The 22,335-nt window shown below is 44.3% G+C and overlaps 1 pseudogene; it reads left to right on the top strand.

Annotated features, from left to right (window-relative positions):
- The first annotated feature begins 3,236 nt into the window (after positions 1-3,236).
- LOC123408172 lies at positions 3,237-20,911 on the top strand (annotated as a pseudogene).
- Positions 20,912-22,335: the final 1,424 nt, after the last annotated feature.

Here is a 22,335-nt window from a genome sequence, read left to right as displayed (position 1 = left end):
CTCAGCACCAGTAGGGAGGTTAGGCTTCTTCCGGTGATCTGCCACACCGTTGAAATGCTTGCCTTTCTTTCTTACGGTATGATTGGTCGGAAGAAATTGACGACACCCCGGATAGACAAACTTTTCTATTGCATGTTTGAGAATTTGACAAAACTATTATAATGAAAAGTGTATAAAATTGAATAGATAATTCAAAACTATTTTTTATTTTTAAAATTAATTATTTTGACTATCCAAACTATTAACTATTTTGTTATTTTCAATTAAAAACTATGTTTATTAAAAATTCTTTTTGCATATTTGAGAATTTGACAAAACTATGAAAATGAAAAATGTTTGAAATTGAATAAATAATTCAAAAATATTTTCTATTTTCAAAATTAATTATTTTGACTATCCAAACTATTAACTATTTTCTTATTTTCAATTAAAAACTATGTTTATTAAAATCCTTTTGGCATATTTGAGAATTTGACAAAACTATGAAAATGAAAAGTGTTTGAAATTGAATAAATAATTCAAAATTATTTTCTATTTTCAAAATTAATTATTTTTACTATCCAAACTATTAACTATTTTGTTATTTTCAATATTCCGTACATGCATTACAGAAAAGGTTTAATACATTATTACATTATTGCACCAATATTCCTATCTATTATTTCTGTTTTTTCTGGGTCGTAGCCATGGAGAATCTTCATCATTCAGTAGGATGCTTGGGTCAGTTTTCACTTTGAAGGGCGGAATTTCATGAAACTTATTATAATCTACTGACATGTCTGTCTTGTCATCTACTCCTACGATGTTTCTTTTCCCTGAAAGAACTATGTGGCGTTTTGGCTCATCAGACGATATCTTCTTTTGCTGATTTCTTTTTCTCGTTTTTGTAGACATGTCCTTCACATAGAAAACCTGAGCGACGTCATTGACTAGGACAAATGATTCGTCCATGTACGCAAGATTGTTGAGATCAACTGTTGTCATGCCGTACTTTTGGTCTACAACTACCCCGCCTCCTGTCAGCTTCACCCATTTGCACCGAAACAAAGGGATCTTAAAAGTAGGTCCATAGTCAAGTTCCCATATCTCCTCTATGTACCCGTAATATGTTTCCAAACAGTGCCCATTCTCGTCTGTTGCATCAAAGCGGACACCACTATTTTGGTTGGTGCTCTTTTTATCTTGGGCAACCGTGTAAAATGTATTCCCATTTATCTCATACCCTTGGAAAGTACATGTAGTAGAAGATGGTGGCCTGGCCAAACAGTACATATGATCTCCAACGGTGTCGTCATTCATGAGATGTATCTGCAACCAACTGCCGAAAGTCTTCTCGTGTTCCCCTTTAATCCAAGAGTCAGCCTTCCCCGGGTTTTCGGAGCGTAGAATATTCTTCTGTCTCACGATATACGGAGCCACCACGATGGAATTGTGTAGAACTGTGTAGTGTGCTTGAGAGAAAGAATGCCCGTCCATACATACTTTTGATTTCCTTCCTATTGTGCCTTTTCCTGTCAGCCTACCCTCATACCGAGATTCAGGAACACCAATCGGCTTAAGGTCAGGAAGAAAGTCCACACAAAACTCAACGACCTCCTCTGTTCCATAGCCCTTGGAGATGCTTCCTTCTGGTCTAGCACGGTTACAAACATATTTCTTTAAGACTCCCATGAACCTCTTGAAGGAGAACATATTGTGTAGAAACACAGGACCGAGAATTCTAATCTCTTCGACTAGGTGAACTAGGAGGTGTGTCATTATATTGAAGAAGGATGGCGGGAACAACAACTCAAAGCTGACCAGACATTGGACCACATCAATCTGTAACCCTGATAGACTTTCTCGATCGATTACCTTCTCAGAAATTGCATTGAGGAATGCACATACCTTCACAATTGCCAGGCGAACATTTTCCGATAGAATTCCTCTCAATGCAACCGAAAGCAATTGCGTCATAAGCACGTGGCAGTCATGAGACTTTAGGTTTTGGAATTTTGTTGTCTTTCATATTTACGATTCCCTTTATATTCGACGAGAAGCCAGTCGGGACCTTGATACTGAAAAGGACTTCAAAGAAGATTTCCTTCTTTTCCTTAATAAGAGCGTAGCTGGCACAGATTCAATTTCAATGTAGTGGCAACATTCAAGTGATCCTGTTATTCCTTCCTCGTCAGCTTATCTCAGGGGAATTTTATTGAGTCATGGTTTTGCTTCAAGACAAAACTGGATTCCGGGGGCACTTTAGAGCCGGTAAGTTTGACTTATGAAAACTTGTACTTCCTCTATAAATTAAGGGGCTGCTACGCATCTACCGGCGGATGTTTAGTAAACATCCGTCACCTGGAGGTCCGTCCGATGTACGCACAGTTGTCCCGATCTACGCGCGCAGCCGTCCGATCCGCTCCAGCCGGGCATCCTATAATTCCTGAAACAACGGCCAAGTTGAAGAAACTTTCATTCCTGAAACGACGGCCGAGTTGCACAAACTTTCGCTTTGTTACGAGAAATAAATTTTGCACTCGTTAATTCCTGAAACAACGGTCGAGTTTCAGAAACAATTTTCTTGTTGCAGAATTTTTTTCCCTTCGTCTTTGTGTAACATAGGGAGGACGTGGGACAAAGAGATAGCCCAGACAGCTATTCGATCGAACAACAGCGCGTCCGACCGATGTCTAGCACGGATCAGCCGGCTGAGGGAAAGGTTTTCCCATAAATTAATATAAAAACATTTAGATTATTAAAGTAGTGTTCTAAATGTTTCTATACTACTATTAAACAAGCAAACGAGAATTTTATTACGTGCATCCAGCAATTAGTACAACAAAATACATGAAGAAATCAACACCACACAATTAGTCCCACAAATCCTAATCCAACAGCCAACATTTACCTAATACATCTATGTGTGCATCTATACTACTATTAAACAAGCAAACGAGAACTTTCTTACATGCACCCAGCAATTAGTATAACAAAATACACGAAGCAATCAGCACCACACAATTAGTCCCATAAAACTTAATCCAACAGCCATCATTTACCTAATACATCTATGTGTGCACTTAGCAAAATACATCTATGTGTGCACTTAGCAAATTTCCATGACTGACCGTGCTCCACCTCCACCACCGCTCCTACATTACTGCGCGACGTTGACATTGGAGATTGGCATGCCCCCTCCCCCCTCCGCTTCCCCTTCGCTCCCCCTTCCCGTCCTCCGTGCGGAGTCCTGACCCGGGGCGGCCGTGGAGATCTTGCGGGAGATCGCGACCGTGGGCGCCGCCGACCTGGCCGTCGCCGCGGAGCCGCTGCGGGCCGACTGCCTCCGCCTCGCGCGCAAGGTGTCCCTGCTCACGCACCTCGTCGTCGAGGTCGCCGAGGCGGCGGGGGAGGACGGCGCGGCTGAGCCCGAGGCGACGGCTTGGGTGGTCGACCTACTCCGGGCGCTCCAGGCCGCCAGGAGGTTCGTCGCGCTCGGCTGTGGGCCGGCGCTCCACACAGGGACGGCGGATCAGGTGACTGCCAGGGATCTCTTGGTTGAAAGAATCAAACCTTCTGCATTGCTCGCTTCTTGACGCGCGGCTCTTGGTGAGATTTCGCCGAACACTTTGAGCGCGATTGCGCGGCGTCTGGTCCGTGCGTTCGTTGGATTGATCTATTTTAGGCGTCGTGGTTCGTTTCCGTTGACCATTAGTATTACCAGGCAAGATTTTACAAATTCATTCACGAAAGTTTTACTTTCGCTTGCGCGTAGATCTTTTTGTCCAGCCGCTCTACTTGCAGCTATTGCAGCTATTATATTTCAAGTGCCGCGGCTCTAGATCTTATTAGACTTGGGTGCATCTTGATGTGGTCAGATCATGCGTGTCCTCCTATACTTCTATGATGCCTTGATGAATTTAAACTTGTGCCCACCAGGTAAGAAGAACAAAGGTGTCAAACAAGTAACGTCTTAGCATTCTTAGCATGGACATGTTGACCTGGTTTCCTGTCTTTCCTTTTTTTTCATTATCCATCCGAAATGCTCATTGCCATTGCAATTCGTATTTTGCAACCTTCAATATCTTGGGATACATTGCCAAATTTGCATGATTGTTTCTTACTGGAGCCTCTTGATACTCTGGTCTTGTATTTCGTCAAATTAGCTTTTGGCTCAAGACCACACTATGCTACTTGGGATACATTGCCAAATTTGCATGATTGTGTGTATGCGGTGGAGTAGATAAGCGAGTTGTTTGAGTACTTGAAATCATCTCTCCTAAAATTGGTTCAAGGAAGATAAGTGTTTATTAGTTGTCACTATAATTTTCAAATTTTCAAATTTTCAGGAGGTTCTGTGATCCATTTGTCCCCAAGTTACTCTTTACTTCACGACTCACACGTCTAAATTGTCTTTTAATTTAAGCAACATATATTAGCACTAGATTCTATATTTAGGAGGCACAATAGTAGGATACTTTTAGCTTGTATTGCATGCAGGATTGTTCTCTCCACATGCTGGTTATATGGGTGGGGCCAAACTGATCTTGTTTGAAGGATATAAGTAGCACGGGTTTCTTTTTATCCGATATCTCCTAGAAGTGTAGCAATGATCATACTAACTGACAAGATTGGATGTAGGAAAAACCCTTTTCTCGCGTTAGTTCATAATGATGTAAAACTGTCATGTCTAAATAATTAAATTGTCATACAACATGTGAATATGAAATCTAGCTCACTATTCTTTCCAATATTGTATCCTTATCACATTGACATTCTATGTGTTACCGGCAACTTAGATACAATTTCTAATGGCTTGGTATGTGCATGTCTGTTGGCTCAGTTGAGAACAACCTTTTGATATGACCACAGATGCATTTGTATCGAATCTGTACAGTCTGACATGCTTCATGCCCTTTTATATAGTCCTTTTGCATGTAATAACATGGTAGTATCTTTAATTCTCATGCTTCATTGTTTTCATTGTAGGATGTCAACGACAAGAATATTGTTGTTCAGTTCAAGTATGTGACTTGGCAGTTGCAAGCAGCTCTAACAAATCTACCACATAATTGCTTTCAAATATCTCATGAAGTTCAAGAGGAGGTATAGCTAACCCGATTGACTGGTACATTACTAAGATTGATCCTTTGTTAATTAATCATACCGGCTTGAATTTGATTAATCTGTAGGTTGATTTAGTGCGGGGTCAGCTTAAAAGAGAAATGGAGAAGAAGGGAGCCCTTGATCTAAATATTTTTTCAAAAATTCATGATATCTTAGCTCATCATGTTGATAATGTCGGGTCACAATCTGAAGAACCAAACAGCCAGCCAGAGACATTGCCGTTGGAAAACGTCAGCAGTGATCACCTGGATCGGAGTTGCAACATGTTGGTTTACTAATTTCAGAAATAAGCGGGATATCTAAATCTGACATTAAAAAAATAACATCTGAGCTAATTGAAGAACTTGAAAACACTACAGTTCTTTTTCTGCAAAACCGACCAATGGTGATGGCCAAACAAGTGATGAAGCAAAAGACTCACCTGACAAAGTTAAGAAGTCTGACATTGTAGCTATGCCTGAAGATTTCCGTTGCCCAATATCTCTTGACCTGATGAGAGATCATGTCATTGTGTCAACAGGACAGGTAAATTTTTACACTGCACTTACAGTGTTACTGTTTATGCTTCAATTATATTTGGCATCTGCTGACAATATGCTTGCTAATTTTTCAGACATCGAAGCTAGATATGATGCATCAAGTGAAGAAGTTAGGATTCATTCCAGCTTGCTGCAACCTTCCAGTGAGCCTAATGTTTCTTCTTGTCTTATGTTACTCTAAACATTTTTTCCATTATTCCACTGAATACATTTGTTTTCAATTTTTCAATGGAGTGCAAGTAATGTGTATATTGTGTGTGTTTCAATACTTTTGCATATATATATATATATATATATGTGTGTGTGTGTGTGTGTGTGTGTGTACTAAAATTTAAATATAAAAAATAATTTATAAATTATTCGGTTAGTCGTGCGTTGCACGTGCATGCTAACTAGTTTATATTAGTTTACGGAGGGAGTAACACAACGACGGAGCTATATGCATCATTGGGATGGCCGTGGCCCCCCAGCCTTGAGATAATCACTGAAGAAAATAATATTTTCAGGTCTTAAATAAAAAAAGTGTAGAAATTAACCCCCAAAACATTCATGTCTTCATCTGTGGCATATTGTGGTCTAATAGTGGAATCCACCATCGCTATGGACACTAAACACCTATCTGCGGCATATTGTGGTCTAATAGCATTTTTCTTCCATCAGAAGTCGAGGCAATCATCTGAATAAAAAATACCATCCTGTGCTTTTTACTTTTTATTTTCAGTTTGTGCCGGCACCTGCCTCTACATCTGATTTGCGAACCGTCTGCAACAAAATGCATCACGGATTTTTGAGATCTGTAGAACAAATATATTTCTTCGTGAGAAATGAATAACATATACATGCATCGAAGCAACAAGCTGGCAAGCAATTAACGTTTAACAATCAATTTATGGCTTACTTTATCTTCGAATGCTGGTAAAACATCTCTGTTGCATAGGAGGTAAACTGGCAAGCTCAAAAGCTCGCTCATAGAGTACTAACCGTAGCGAATGTCAGCATCCCAAGTGCAAATCTTACAGGTTGGTAGGCAGGCATGTTTGTTTCATGTTGTGTGCGACGTGGACGATAACGCCGGCACCAGCATTGTGAAGCCACTCCGTTCTAACCTGCATCGGTACGTACCATGCATTCTCATGATTTTTACAATGATGTATTCAAGCAGACAATGTATGTCCTCAGGAGTTAATTGCATGGACATATCATATTTACACATTGTGTAACGAATTAGTACCATCATCTCTGCATGTCGCATTTCAATACCATCACTTTTCCTAATCATTATATAAAATAGACTAAACCACGTATAAATACGTATTAAAGGTGTATTTGATTGACTGGGCCCGCCTGTCAAGTGCCGGCATCGCAAGTTTTAAAAAAAACCTAGCTTTATACATAATCATATAAATGTCCTTTATTTTACAGAAAAATAGAACTCTGAGAATTTTTTTCCCTTATAATATTTCAACACCGATTTGGATTCTTTTGAAAATTTCCGCCGATTTAGACAATTAAATAACTGAAACCAAAACCGAACGTACACGGGATTTGAACCTCCGACCTCCTGCTCGGAGGCCGTGACACAATAGAACTCTGAGATTTTTTTTTCTTTATAATATTTCAACAATGATTCGGATTCTTTCTTAGACAACGACCTCCCGCTCGGAGGCCGCGGCGCCATAGCCAGCGATTGCGTTACTAAGCAGGCAAAGATTTCTTTATACTAGATCAAATATGATGGGCCGGCTGGTTGGGCCCTGTGACGCGCAAAACCGGATGCTTACGTGAAGGTTGTATGAAACAGCAAACACTTTTAGGATTATGTTCAGGTTATCATATTATCTTTTAGAACTCTTAAAAAAACTTCCCACTTCAAAATTTGTTCCATTTTTTCAAAAATGTTTGTATATCTAAAACTCTTTTTTGAATTCAAAAAATGTTCCGGTTTTGAAAAAACATTCATGTTTTCTATTTTTGGGATATTTTTAGGAATAGAAAACTGGAAAAAAATTAAATTCAAAAATAAGTATTAGATACGCGAACATTTTTTAAAATGGAATATATTTTGAAGTGGGAAGTTTTTTTAAAAATTCTCAAAGATAATCTGAATATGTGAACATAATCCTAAAAGTGTGATGTTTCATACAACCTTCACGTAAGCGTCCGGTTTTGCACGTCACAAGGGCCAACCAGCCGGCCCAACATGATTGATCTAGTATAAAGAAATCTCCGCCTGCTTTGTAACGCAATTGCCTCTGGCATTTTTTGTGTATTCCAAATTTTTTAAATGCCCTGTCCATCTCGGACTAATTTGGGGTGTGGCCGCGTGTTGGGCGCACCGACCCGGTCACGGACCGATCCGGACATGGGCAGCCCCATTGCCGCCCCAAACGGATAGAATTCGGCCCAAACGGACGTTCCGCCAATTATTGAATTGTATCCCTTGTTTGTTTATCCTGAAAGGTTACTAAGAGTAGGCCAGTCATTGATGGTTACAAACAGCAACACTCGTAGGTCAAATACCTTCGCTTTGTGCTCATCCCACACACATACACCTTTTTTTGTCATGCATCTGTAAAAGTTCTTTAACTAATGGTCTTAGGTACACATAAGTGTCGTTACCGGGTTGCTTAGGGCCTTGGATGAGCACTGACATCATAGTGAACTTCCGATTCATGCACAACCATGGAGGAAGGTTATAGATACATAGAGTAACACACTAGATGCTATGAATCCAGTTGTACTCCACAAAAGGATTCATGCCATCTGTACTTAGACAAACCATATGTTCCTTTCAAAGCTCAGGAACTCTCTCTCGATTTTTCTCAACTACGACCCATCAGCGAGTACTCTCAACATCGCGTCTTTCTTGCAGTCTTCTTTGTGCCATTAAAACAATTTAGCATGCTCTTTGTTTTGAAACAAACATTTAAACCGTGGTATTATAGGTGCATACCACATTACCTTGGCAAAAACCCTGTTCCTGGGGCGCTAGCTCGTCCTCAACATCACCAGGGTCATCGCGGCTGATCTTATAGTGCAATGCGGCGAATACCGGACATGCATTCAAATTCTCGTACTCCTCATCGCGGCATTATGACATGCATGTATCTTCCGTACCTCTAATCCTAGAGGATAGACAACCTTATTTGCTTCGTACATACTAGCAGGAAATCCGTTATCCTTTGAAAGATTCTTCTTTATCATTTTCAATAACTTTTCAAAATCCCTTGTCAGATACATCATTCTCTAACATGCGCTCCAACTTCAACCTGTCCTTTTCACTTTTGCAGTTTTTCTGTGCATCAACAATGGTCCGAACAAGATCATCAACGGGCTCATCCGATGCCTCTTCTTCAGCTTCCCCCATTGTAGTACCATTGTATTCATGGAACCTAGGAGAGTGGTCATCATCCTCTTCTTCTTCATTTCTTCCATTATAACCCCTATTTCTTCGTGCTTGGTCCAACAGTTATAGCCGGATATGAAATCGAACTAAGGCAGGTGGTTGTGAATGGATTTTGAGGTAGAGTAATCCTTATTATTCTTACACACACCCCATGAACAACACATAAAACCATTCCGCTTGTTTGCCTCAGCCACACGCATAAAATTATCCAGACCATTAATGAACTCCCGAGAGCGTCGGTCATCGTACATTCATTGTTGGCTCATCTTCATTACACAACGAAGTGATCAAATTAATACAAGTTCATCACATTAAAACCAAAGTAGAGTAGTGACCAAATATTATTACTGCAGAACTATATACATAAAGTTCATACTTACTTCTCACAAAACAACATACAACTATCTAAACCATTTAAATGCAACAACAAATGCAACCAAAATGCAACTAATATAACGTAATAATTGATCCAACAACATAATGATATCAAGCCTCTTTATTAATGACATATTTTCTAATCTTTCTAATCTTCAAGTGCATTGCATCCATCTCGATCTTTTGATTATCAACGACATCTGCAACATACAACTCCAATTTTAACTTCGTACTTTCGGGTGCATGGCGCATGTGAAGAAAGTGGCGGGGCATACTAGCAAATTGGCGGATCGGAGTACTCCAATGATATTGGTTGGCTATAAATGTTGGGGAACGTCGCATGGGAAACAAAAAATTTCCTACGCGCACGAAGACCTATCATGGTGATGTCCATCTACGAGAGGGGATGAGTGATCTACGTACCCTTGTAGACCGTACAGCAGAAGCATTAGAGAACGCGGTTGATGTAGTGGAACGTCCTCACGTCCCTCGATTCGCCCCGCGAACAATCCCGCGATCAGTCCCACGATCTAGTACCGAACGGACGGCACCTCCGCGTTCAGCACACGTACAGCTCGACGATGATCTCGGCCTTCTTGATCCAGCAAGAGAGACGGAGAGGTAGAAGAGTTCTCGGGCAGCGTGACGGCGCTCCGGAGGTTGGTGATGACCTTGTCTCAGCTGGGCTCCGTCCGAGCTCCGCAGAAACGCGATCTAGAGGAAAAGTCGTGGAGGTATGTGGTCGGGCTGCCGTGGAAAAGTCGTCTCAAATCAGCCCTAAAACCTCCGTATATATAGGTGGGAGGGAGGGGGCCTTGCCTTGGGGCTCAAGGAGCCCCAAGGGGGTCGGCTGAGTCCAAGGCGGAGGACTCTCCCCCCCCCAAACCGAGTTGGACTAGGTTTGGTGGGAGGGAGTCCCCCTTCCTTCCCACCTCCTCCCTTTTTTTTTCTTTCTCTCTTGATTTTCTTCCCCTTGGCGCATAGGGCACTTGTGGGCTGTCCCACCAGCCCACTAAGGGCTGGTATGTCTCCCCCAAGGCCTATGGGCTTCCCGGGGTGGGTTCCCCCCCCCCCCCGGTGAACTCCCGGAACCCATTCGTCATTCCCGGTACATTCCCGGTAACTCCGAAAACCTTCCGGTAATCAAATGAGGTCATCCTATATATCAATATTCGTTTCCGGACCATTCCGGAAACCCTCGTGACGTCCGTGATCTCATCCGGGACTCCGAACAACATTCGGTAACCAACCATATAACTCAAATACGCATAAAACAACGTCGAACCTTAAGTGTGCAGACCCTGCGGGTTCGAGAACTATGTAGACATGACCCGAGAGACTCCTCGGTCAATATCCAATAGCGGGACCTGGATGCCCATATTGGATCCTACATATTCTACTAAGATCTTATCGTTTGAACCTCAGTGCCAAGGATTCATATAATCCCGTATGTCATTCCCTTTGTCCTTCGGTATGTTACTTGCCCGAGATTCGATCGTCAGTATCCGCATACCTATTTCAATCTCGTTTACCGGCAAGTCTCTTTACTCGTTCCGTAATACAAGATCCCGCAACTTACACTAAGTTACATTGCTTGCAAGGCTTGTGTGTGATGTTGCATTACCGAGTGGGCCCCGAGATACCTCTCCGTCACACGGAGTGACAAATCCCAGTCTTGATCCATACTAACTCAACTAACACCTTCGGAGATACCTGTAGAGCATCTTTATAGTCACCCAGTTACGTTGCGACGTTTGATACACACAAAGCATTCCTCCGGTGTCAGTGAGTTATATGATCTCATGGTCATAGGAATAAATACTTGACACGCAGAAAACAGTAGCAACAAAATGACACGGTCAACATGCTACGTCTATTAGTTTGGGTCTAGTCCATCACGTGATTCTCCTAATGACGTGATCCAGTTATCAAGCAACAACACCTTGTTCATAATCAGAAGACACCGACTATCTTTGATCAACTGGCTAGCCAACTAGAGGCTTGCTAGGGACGGTGTTTTGTCTATGTATCCACACATGTAAATGAGTCTTCATTCAATACAATTATAGCATGGATAATAAACGATTATCTTGATACAGGAATTATTATAATAATAACTATATTTATTATTGCCTCTAGGGCATAATTCCAACAGTCTCCCACTTGCACTAGAGTCAATAATCTAGCCCTCACATCATCATGTGAATTACATTGTAATAAATCTAACACCCATACAGTTCTGGTGTTGATCATGCTTTGGCCGTGGAAGAGGTTTAGTCAGCGGGTCTGCTACATTCAGATCCGTGTGCACTTTGCATATATTTACGTCCTCTCCCTCGACGTAGTCGCGGATGAGGTTGAAGCGTCGTTTGATGTGTCTGGTCTTCTTGTGAAACCGTGGTTCCTTTGCTAGGGCAATGGCACCCGTGTTATCACAGAACAAGGTTATTGGATTTAGTGCGCTTGGCACCACTCCAAGATCCGTCATGAACTGCTTCATCCAGACACCTTCCTTAGCCGCCTCCGAGGTAGCCATGTACTCCGCTTCACATGTAGAATCTGCTACGACGCTTTGCTTGGAACTGCACCAGCTTACCGCACCCCCATTAAGAATAAATACGTATCCGGTTTGCGACTTAGAGTCGTCCGGATCTGTGTCAAAGCTTGCATCGACGTAACCTTTTACGGCGAGCTCTTCGTCACCTCCATACACGAGAAACATCTCCTTAGTCCTTTTCAGGTACTTCAGGATATTCTTCACCGCTGTCCAGTGATCCACTCCTGGATTACTCTGGAACCTACCTGCCATACTTATGGCCAGGCTAACATCCGGTCTAGTGCACAGCATCGCATACATGATAGAACCTATGGCTGAAGCATAGGGGACGGAGCGCATATGCTCTCTATCTTCATCAGTTGCTGGGCACTGAGTCCTACTCAATCTCGTACCTTGTAGAACTGGCAAGAACCCTTTCTTGGACTGTTCCATTTTGAACCTCTTCAAAATTTTATCAAGGTATGTGCTTTGTGAAAGTCCTATCAGGCGTTTTGATCTATCCCTATAGATCTTAATGCCTAGAATGTAAGCAGCTTCTCCTAGGTCCTTCATAGAGAAACTTTTATTCAAGTAACCTTTTATGCTCTCCAAGAACTCTACGTTGTTTCCAATCAGTAATATGTCATCCACATATAATATTAGAAACGCCACAGAGCTTCCACTCACTTTCTTGTAAATACAAGATTCTCCAACCACTTGTATAAACCCAAATGCTTTGATCACCTCATCAAAGCGTTTGTTCCAACTCCGAGATGCTTGCACCAGTCCATAAATGGATCGCTGGAGCTTGCACACCTTGTTAGCATTCTTAGGATCGACAAAACCTTTGGGTTGCATCATATACAACTCTTCCTTAAGGAAACCGTTAAGGAACGCCGTTTTGACATCCATTTGCCAGATTTCATAATCGAAAAATGCAGCTATTGCTAACATGATTCTGACGGACTTAAGCATCGCTATGGGTGAGAATGTCTCATCGTAGTCAACTCCTTGAACTTGTGAAAAACCCTTTGCCACAAGTCGAGCTTTATAAACGGTCACATTGCCGTCAGCGTCCGTCTTCCTCTTAAAGATCCATTTGTTCTGAATAGCCTTGCGGCCCTCAGGTAGTACTTCCAAAGTCCACACTTTGTTCTCATACATGGATCCTATCTCGGATTTCATGGCCTCTAGCCATTTGTTGGAATCTGGGCCCACCATTGCTTCTTCATAATTTGCAGGTTCATTGTTGTCTAACAACATGATTGATAAGACGGGATTACCGTACCACTCTGGAGCAGCACGTGGTCTCGTCGACCTGCGTGGTTCGACAGAAACTTGAACTGGAGTTTCATGATCAACATCATTAACTTCCTCCTCAACCGGCGTCGCAATGACAGAGGTTCCCCTTTGCCCTGCGCCACCATCCAGAGGGATGAGAGGTTCGACAACCTCGTCAAGTTCTATCTTCCTCCCACTCAATTCTCTCGAGAGAAACTCCTTCTCGAGAAAAGCTCCGTTTTTAGCAACAAACACTTTGCCCTCGGATTTGAGATAGAAGGTGTACCCGACTGTCTCTTTTGGGTAACCTATGAAGACGCACTTTTCCGCTTTGGGTTCCAGCTTTTCAGGCTGAAGCTTTTTGACATAAGCATCACATCCCCAAACTTTAAGAAACGACAACTTTGGCCTTTTGCCATACCACAGTTCGTATGGTGTCGTCTCAATGGATTTTGAAGGTGTCCTATTTAAAGTGAATGCAGCTGTTTCTAATGCATAACCCCAAAATGATAACGGCAAATCAGTAAGAGACATCATAGATCGCACCATCTCTAATAGAGTACGATTACGACGTTCGGACACACCATTACGCTGTGGTGTTCCAGGCGGTGTTAACTGTGAAACAATTCCACATTGTCTTAAGTGAGTACCAAACTCGAAACTCAGATATTCACCCCCACGATCAGACCGCAGGGACTTGATCTTCTTGTTACGATGATTTTCCACTTCACTCTGAAATTGCTTGAACTTTTCAAATGTTTCAGACTTGTGCTTCATCAAGTAGACATAACCATATCTACTTAAATCGTCAGTGAAGGTGAGAAAATAACGATATCCCCCGCGTGCCTCCACGCTCATCGGACCACACACATCGGTATGTATGATTTCCAACAAGTCACTTGCACGCTTCATTGTTCCGGAGAACGGAGTCTTAGTCATCTTGCCCATGAGGCATGGTTCGCACGTGTCAAGTGAATCAAAGTCAAGTGACTCCAAAAGTCCATCAGCATGGAGTTTCTTCATGCGCTTTACACCAATATGACCTAAGCGCAGTGCCACAAAAATATGGCGCTATCATTGTTAACTCTAACTCTTTTGGTCTCAATGTTATGTATATACGTATCGCTATCAAGATTCAATATGAACAATCCTCTCACATTTGGTGCATGACCATAAAAGATGTTACTCATAGAAATAGAACAACCATTATTCTCTGACTTAAAAGAGTAACCGTCTCGCAATAAACAAGATCCAGATATAATGTTCATGCTTAACGCAGGCACTAAATAACAATGATTTAAGTTCATCACTAATCCTGACGGTAACTGAAGTGACACTGTGCCGACGGCGATTGCATCAACCTTGGAACCATTTCCTACGCGCATCGTCACTTCATCTTTCGCCAGCCTTCGTCTATTCCGCAGTTCCTGTATCGAGTTGCAAATATGAGCAACAGAACCGGTATCGAATACCCAGGCACTACTACGAGAGCTGGTTAAGTACACATCAATAACATGTATATCAAATATACCTGATTTTTCTTTGGCCGCCTTCTTATCTGCCAGATACTTGGGGCAATTGCGCTTCCAGTGACCTATACCCTTGCAATAGTAACACTCCGTTTCAGGCTTAGGTCCAGCTTTGGGTTTCTTCGTCGGATTGGCAACAGGTTTGCCGCTCTTCTTCGAATTGCCCTTCTTGCCGTTGCCGTTTCTCTTGAAACTAGTGGTCTTATTCACCATCAACACTTGATGCTCTTTACGGAGTTCAGACTCTGCGACTTTCAGCATCGCAAACAACTCGCCGGGAGACTTGTTCATCCCTTGCATGTTGTAGTTCAACACAAAGCCTTTATAGCTTGGCGGCAGTGATTGAAGGATTCTGTCAGTGATAGCTTCTTGCGGGAGTTCAATCCCCAGCTCAGCTAGATGGTTTGAGTACCCAGACATTTTGAGCACATGTTCACTGACAGATGAGTTTTCCTCCATCTTGCAAGCATAGAATTTATCGGAGGTCTCATACCTCTCGATCCGGGAGTTCTTCTGAAAGATAAACTTCAACTCCTGGAACATCTCAAATGCTCCATGACGCTCAAAGCGACGTTGAAGTCCCGGTTCTAAGCCATACAAGACTGCACATTGAACTATTGAGTAGTCCTCCTTACGTGCTAACCAAGCGTTCTTAACATCCTGATCAGCCGTAGCGGGTGGTTCATCTCCTAACGCAGCATTAAGGACATAATCCTTCTTCCCAGCTTGTAAGATTAGCTTAAGATTACGAGCCCAGTCTACAAAGTTGCTTCCATCATCTTTCAACTTAGCTTTCTCTAGGAACGTATTAAAATTCAGGATGACTGTCGCGTGAGCCATGATCTACAACACAAATATATTCAAAGTGGACTTAGACTATGTTCAAGATAATTAGAGTTCAACTTAATCAAATTATATGCTAAACTCCCACTCAAAAAGTACATCTCTCTACTCATTTGAGTGGTTCATGATCCACTTACACTATCCCAAGTCCGATCATCACGTGAGTTGAGTATAGTTTCAGTGGTAAGCATCCCTATGCTAATCATATCAACTATATGATTCATGATCGACGTTTCGGTCTCATGTGTTCCGAGGCCATGTCTGCACATGCTAGGCTCGTCAAGCTTAACCCGAGTGTTCCGCGTGCGCAACTGTTTTGCACCCGTTGTATGTGAACGTTGAGTCTATCACACCCGATCATCACGTGGTGTCTCGAAACGACGAACTGTAGCAACGGTGCACAGTCGGAGAGAACACAATTTCGTCTTGAAATTTTAGTGAGAGATCACCTCATAATGCTACCGTCGTTCTAAGCAAAAAAAGGTGCATAAAAGGATTAACATCATATGCAATTCATAAGTGACATGATATGGCCATCATCACGTGCTTCTTGATCTCCATCACCAAAGCACCGGCACGATCTTCTTGTCACCGGCGCCACACCATGATCTCCATCAACGTGTTGCCATCGGGGTTGTCGTGCTACTCATGCTATTACTACTAAAGCTACTTCCTAGCAAAATAGTAAACGCATCTGCAAGCACAAACGTTAGTATAAAGACAACCCTATAGATCATCTCATACATCCAATATATCACATCACATCGTTGGCCATATCACATCACAAGCATACCCTGCAAAAACAAGTTAGACGTCCTCTAATTTTGTTGTTGCATGTTTTACGTGGTGACCAAGGGCATCTAGTAGGATCGCATCTTACTTACGCAAACACCACAACGGAGATATATGAGTTGCTATTTAACCTCATCCAAGGACCTCCTCGGTCAAATCCGATTCAACTAAAGTTGGAGAAACCGTCACTTGCCAGTCATCTTTGAGCAAAGGGGGTTACTCGTAACGATGAAACCAGTCTCTCGTAAGCGTACGAGTAATGTCGGTCCAAGCCGCTTCAATCCAACAATACCGCGGAATCAAGAAAAGACTAAGGAGGGCAGCAAAACACACATCACCGCCCACAAAAACTTTTGTGTTCTACTCGAGAAGACATCTACGCATGAACCTAGCTCATGATGCCACTGTTGGGGAACGTCGCATGGGAAACAAAAATTTTCCTACGCGCACGAAGACCTATCATGGTGATGTCCATCTACGAGAGGGGATGAGTGATCTACGTACCCTTGTAGACCGTACAGCAGAAGCGTTAGAGAACGCGGTTGATGTAGTGGAACGTCCTCACGTCCCTCGATCCGCCCCGCGAACAATCCCGCGATCAGTCCCACGATCTAGTACCGAACGGACGGCACCTCCGCGTTCTACACACGTACAGCTCGACGATGATCTCGGCCTTCTTGATCCAGCAAGAGAGACGGAGAGGTAGAAGAGTTCTCCGGCAGCGTGACGGCGCTCCGGAGGTTGGTGATGACCTTGTCTCAGCAGGGCTCCGTCCGAGCTCCGCAGAAACGCGATCTAGAGGAAAAACCGTGGAGGTATGTGGTCGGGCTGCCGTGGAAAAGTCGTCTCAAGTCAGCCCTAAAACCTCCGTATATATAGGTGGGAGGGAGGGGGCCTTGCCTTGGGGCTCAAGGAGCCCCAAGGGGGTCGGCCGAGTCCAAGGGGGAGGACTCTCCCCCCCCCCCCAAACCGAGTTGGACTAGGTTTGGTGGGAGGGAGTCCCCCTTCCTTCCCACCTCCTCCCTTTTTTTCTCTCTTGATTTTCTTCCCCTTGGCGCATAGGGCACTTGTGGGCTGTCCCACCAGCCCACTAAGGGCTGGTATGTCTCCCCCAAGGCCTATGGGCTTCCCCGGGGTGGGTTGCCCCCCCCCCCCCCCGGTGAACTCCCGGAACCCATTCGTCATTCCCGGTACATTCCCGGTAACTCCGAAAACCTTCCGGTAATCAAATGAGGTCATCCTATATATCAATCTTCGTTTCCGGACCATTCCGGAAACCCTCGTGACGTCTGTGATCTCATCCGGGACTCCGAACAACATTCGGTAACCAACCATATAACTCAAATACGCATAAAACAACGTCGAACCTTAAGTGTGCAGACCCTGCGGGTTCGAGAACTATGTAGACATGACCCGAGAGACTCCTCGGTCAATATCCAATAGCGGGACCTGGATGCCCATATTGGATCCTACATATTCTACGAAGATCTTATCGTTTGAACCTCAGTGCCAAGGATTCATATAATCCCGTATGTCATTCCCTTTGTCCTTCGGTATGTTACTTGCCCGAGATTCGATCGTCAGTATCCCCATACCTATTTCAATCTCGTTTACCGGCAAGTCTCTTTACTCGTTCCGTAATACAAGATCCCGCAACTTACACTAAGTTACATTGCTTGCAAGGCTTGTGTGTGATGTTGCATTACCGAGTGGGCCCCGAGATACCTCTCCGTCACACGGAGTGACAAATCCCAGTCTTGATCCATACTAACTCAACTAACACCTTCGGAGATACCTGTAGAGCATCTTTATAGTCACCCAGTTACGTTGCGACGTTTGATACACACAAAGCATTCCTCCGGTGTCAGTGAGTTATATGATCTCATGGTCATAGGAATAAATACTTGACACGCAGAAAACAGTAGCAACAAAATGACACGATCAACATGCTACGTCTATTAGTTTGGGTCTAGTCCATCATGTGATTCTCCTAATGACGTGATCCAGTTATCAAGCAACAACACCTTGTTCATAATCAGAAGACACCGACTATCTTTGATCAACTGGCTAGCCAACTAGAGGCTTGCTAGGGACGGTGTTTTGTCTATGTATCCACACATGTAACTGAGTCTTCATTCAATACAATTATAGCATGGATAATAAACAATTATCTTGATACAGGAATTATAATAATAACTATATTTATTATTGCCTCTAGGGCATAATTCCAACAATAAAGTGGGCACAAAGGCGTACCGTGTGTGCAACCCCTCGAACAACAAGGTGGTTGTGAAGCGTGATGTGGTCTCTGAAGAAGCGAGGTCATGGAATTGGAACTCCACCGAGAAAGTATACCCGTCATCAGATGACATTTTTAATGTCGTTTACGACGAACCTGAACATGCAGAAGCTGACGATCAACTGAAGAGGTCGTCGGGACAGAGCGATCCTCCGAACGCAGGTGCTACCGAAAACACGCCAGCTAGGTCGGCCGTGTCGCTTGTGCCCGCGATCAGCACGTCCCCTAGCGTTGCTGGTCTACATGCAGCAACCGAGGCAAGGGAGCCATACAAGTTGCAGCCTGTAGCACGCCTGATAGCGTTCCCCGTAGCGCTAGTAGCCCAGGCCGTGGTACCTCTCCTGGAGGTTCACGTGATGGTGGTATGACCCAAAGTCCACGAAGCCACGTGCATCGGGCTGATGGTTCTCTTGTACGTGCACCAGTTTCACCTGGTTCACCTCATGGATGTGTAGCCAGCCCAGGGGTGCTCCAATCGCCAAAAATCGGAAGTGTGGCAACTTCAGCAGAAAATTATTCGTCTTCGACGAAAGAGGAGACGAGGGAACGTCCGCCAACACCAGTATGTCTTTGATCAGTGGTGGATTTATATCTGGAGGAAACATTTCAAACCATAAATCCGGTAAAAATTAAGAGAAGAGGACGACAATGTTTGCTTAGTGTCGAGGAACCGACAAAGTTTGAAGAAGCAAACACGGAGGAGTGTTGGCGTCGTGCTATGGATGAGGAGTTGGGGTCGATCCGAGACAACAAAACATGGGAGCTCGTGGATCCCCCCAACGGCCATAAAATTATAGGGCTCAAGTGGATGTACAAGGTCAAAAAGGATGTCGATGGAAATCTTGTGAAGTACAAAGCAAGGCTCGTAGCTAAGGGATACGTGCAAGAGCAAGTGTGGATTTCGAAGAAGTGTTTGCTCCAGTTACAAGGATGAAATCGGTGAGGCTAGTTATAGCTCTCGCGGCTCAAGAATCTTGGAGGCTACATCGCATGGATGTAAAATCCACGTTTTTGAATGGGGAGTTGGAAGAAGAAGTTTATGTCAAGCAACCATCGGGATACATCAAAGAAGGAGAGGAACACAAGGTGCTGAAACTACACAAGGCATTGTACGGGCTATGTCAAGCTCCTCGGGCATGGAACATCAAGCTTGACCATACACTAGTTTCTCTTGGTTTTGAGAAAATTCCACTAGATCACGCTATGTATAAGCGAGGCAAAGGCGAGGATCGTCTCTTAGTGAGCATTTATGTTGATGATCTTTTGATAACCGGAGCAGATGAGGAGGAGATTGCTAGATTCAAGCTACAAATGAAGGAGCTATTCAAGATGAGTGATCTAGGGCTCTTGAGTTACTATCTCGGAATTGAGGTACAACAAAAGCCTGAGGGGATCACACTATGTCAGGAGGCATATGCAAAGAAGATTCTTGAAAGCCGTGGCATGGAGGACTGCAAACCAACTTTTGTTTCGATGGAGCCTCGTCTTAAACTTAGCAAGAGAAGCAAAGCACCCGTCGTTGATGCAACGGAGTATAGGAGTGTGGTCGGAAGCCTAAGGTATCTTATGAATACACGACTAGACTTGGCTTATTCCGTTGGCATAGTGAGTCGCTTCATGGAAGCACCCACGAAGGAACATTGGGCAGCTGTGGAATATATACTCAGATACATCAAAGAGACAACAAACTTCGGTTGTGTCTATTTGAGAGGGAAGAAGAAGGAGATGGTGCAGCTACTTGGCTATAGTGATAGTGACCTGGCAGGAGACGTGGACGACCGTAAAAGTACCTCGGGAGTGGCATGTTTCTTGGGCTGAAGCATAGTGAGTTGGCTATCACAAAAGCAGAAGGTGGTCGCATTATCATCCTGTGAAGCGGAGTATATTGCAGCTGCAACCGCGGCGTGTCAAGGTGTGTTTTTAGAAAGGCTACTCGATGACCTCACACACAAGGAACCGAAAGGAATGGTGCTCTATGTTGACAACAAATCTGCGATTGCTCTATGTAAGAATCCAGTGCATCATGACAGGAGCAAACACATTGATACGAGGTATCACTACATACGGCAGTGCGTGGAAGAAGGCAAGATTAAAGTCAACTACGTTTGCACCGACGACCAGCTTGCAGATATCCTGACCAAGTCTTTGGGACGACAGAAGTTTACAGAGATGCGGAGAAGGATCGACGTCCAAGCTGTGAAGTGAGGACATCGTGTTTAGGGGGGGATTATTGGAAATAACCACGTTGTCCGGGTTGGACCGAAACAATCAACCGACTCGATTATGTATTAGACTAGCTTTAGTTATTTATATACTTGTGTAAGCTACCCCTTGTAATTAGATCAGAGCTTAGACAAAGCAATACAACACAACAGGTGCGACACGACACGCACCTGGTTTTGCCATCAACTCGCGTCAAGGTTTTTTGCTGTGTTCCGGCGACTCGATCCAAGCTAGCTAGGTTACGTGAGTAGTATCCATCCACCTGCCTGCCAACATGCTTATTAGGTACACAGCGTTGTTGACCCGGCAGCCGTTGTTGCGTATTGTCGGAAAGTACTCGACAATAGCATCGACAAGGTCGGGTCTGGGCCAACAGCTACCAAGTGAGATTTTAGGTGTAGAGATATGTATGCCAAGCATTTAGTGTTCCTAGCTAGCTCGTGCGTGCAATATGCCCTGTGGAGTTGGCTTAGATCGACGGAATGGTGGCGATGATGCATTTGCCCTGTGGAGTTGTACATCCAAGTGATATGTACTCCTGTTTGAATTGATACTCATGCAGTCTTACTAGCTACTGCACCTTGGGTTGGCACAGCTTGGCCCTTGGCCGGCCGGTCGGCCCTTGCCTTTGCCGACCTTGGGTGAAAGCGAAGGCTGAAAGCGGCACGCACCCACCCATATGCATGGGCATGGCTGCGGCGCATGCAAGCGACTGCTCGAACGCGCGCGAGCCCACCCGGCCAGGGGCCAGCTGATCGTCGTGGAAAAGATCGGATGCCGTTCGAGGAGGAAGGCCACATGGAGCGAGAGAGAGCGACTTACGAGCCGGGAGGTGGGGCTGCGGCGCAAGCGACTACTCGAACGCGCGCGAACCCACCCGGCCAGGGGCCAGCTAATCGTCGTGGAAAAGATCGGAGGAGGAAGGCCACATGGAGCGAGAGGGATCAGATCCGTACGCGCCCGGAGGCCGGCCGGTCGCCGTCTTATCGGCAGGGATCCGAGGGATCAGATCACGTGGACTGGAGGCGGGGCTCGCGCGACAGGTCCGAGCTACCGTCGTTGTCGTCGTGGATGAGGCGATCCGATCCGGCCGGTGCATATATATGCCGTGGTTCAGCTAGCAAACCGATTGCAGCGGTCCGGGTGGATTCTAGGAGGAGCTACTTCTGTAGATGAAAACGGACCGGACAAAAGCAGTACCGTCCTTACAGTGGAAATCTTGCGTGGCAGAGTAGGTGCACAGAGGAGTCGCAGCTGGGGCCGGGCTGCATCCACCTGTGTCGATCCGTCAGTGGACACAGGCGTACCAGCAGCTAGGATGCGGGTGGAGCCTCCTCGTATCCCGTCTCAGATTATCCATCACACTTATCTATATTCATGAGCGGATATATTTTTTTCATACCGGT

This window comes from Hordeum vulgare, chromosome 7H (assembly GCF_904849725.1).
Source record: "Hordeum vulgare subsp. vulgare chromosome 7H, MorexV3_pseudomolecules_assembly, whole genome shotgun sequence".
NCBI classification, from domain to species: Eukaryota; Viridiplantae; Streptophyta; class Magnoliopsida; order Poales; family Poaceae; genus Hordeum; species Hordeum vulgare.
This window is presented reverse-complemented; position numbering and strand designations above follow the sequence as displayed.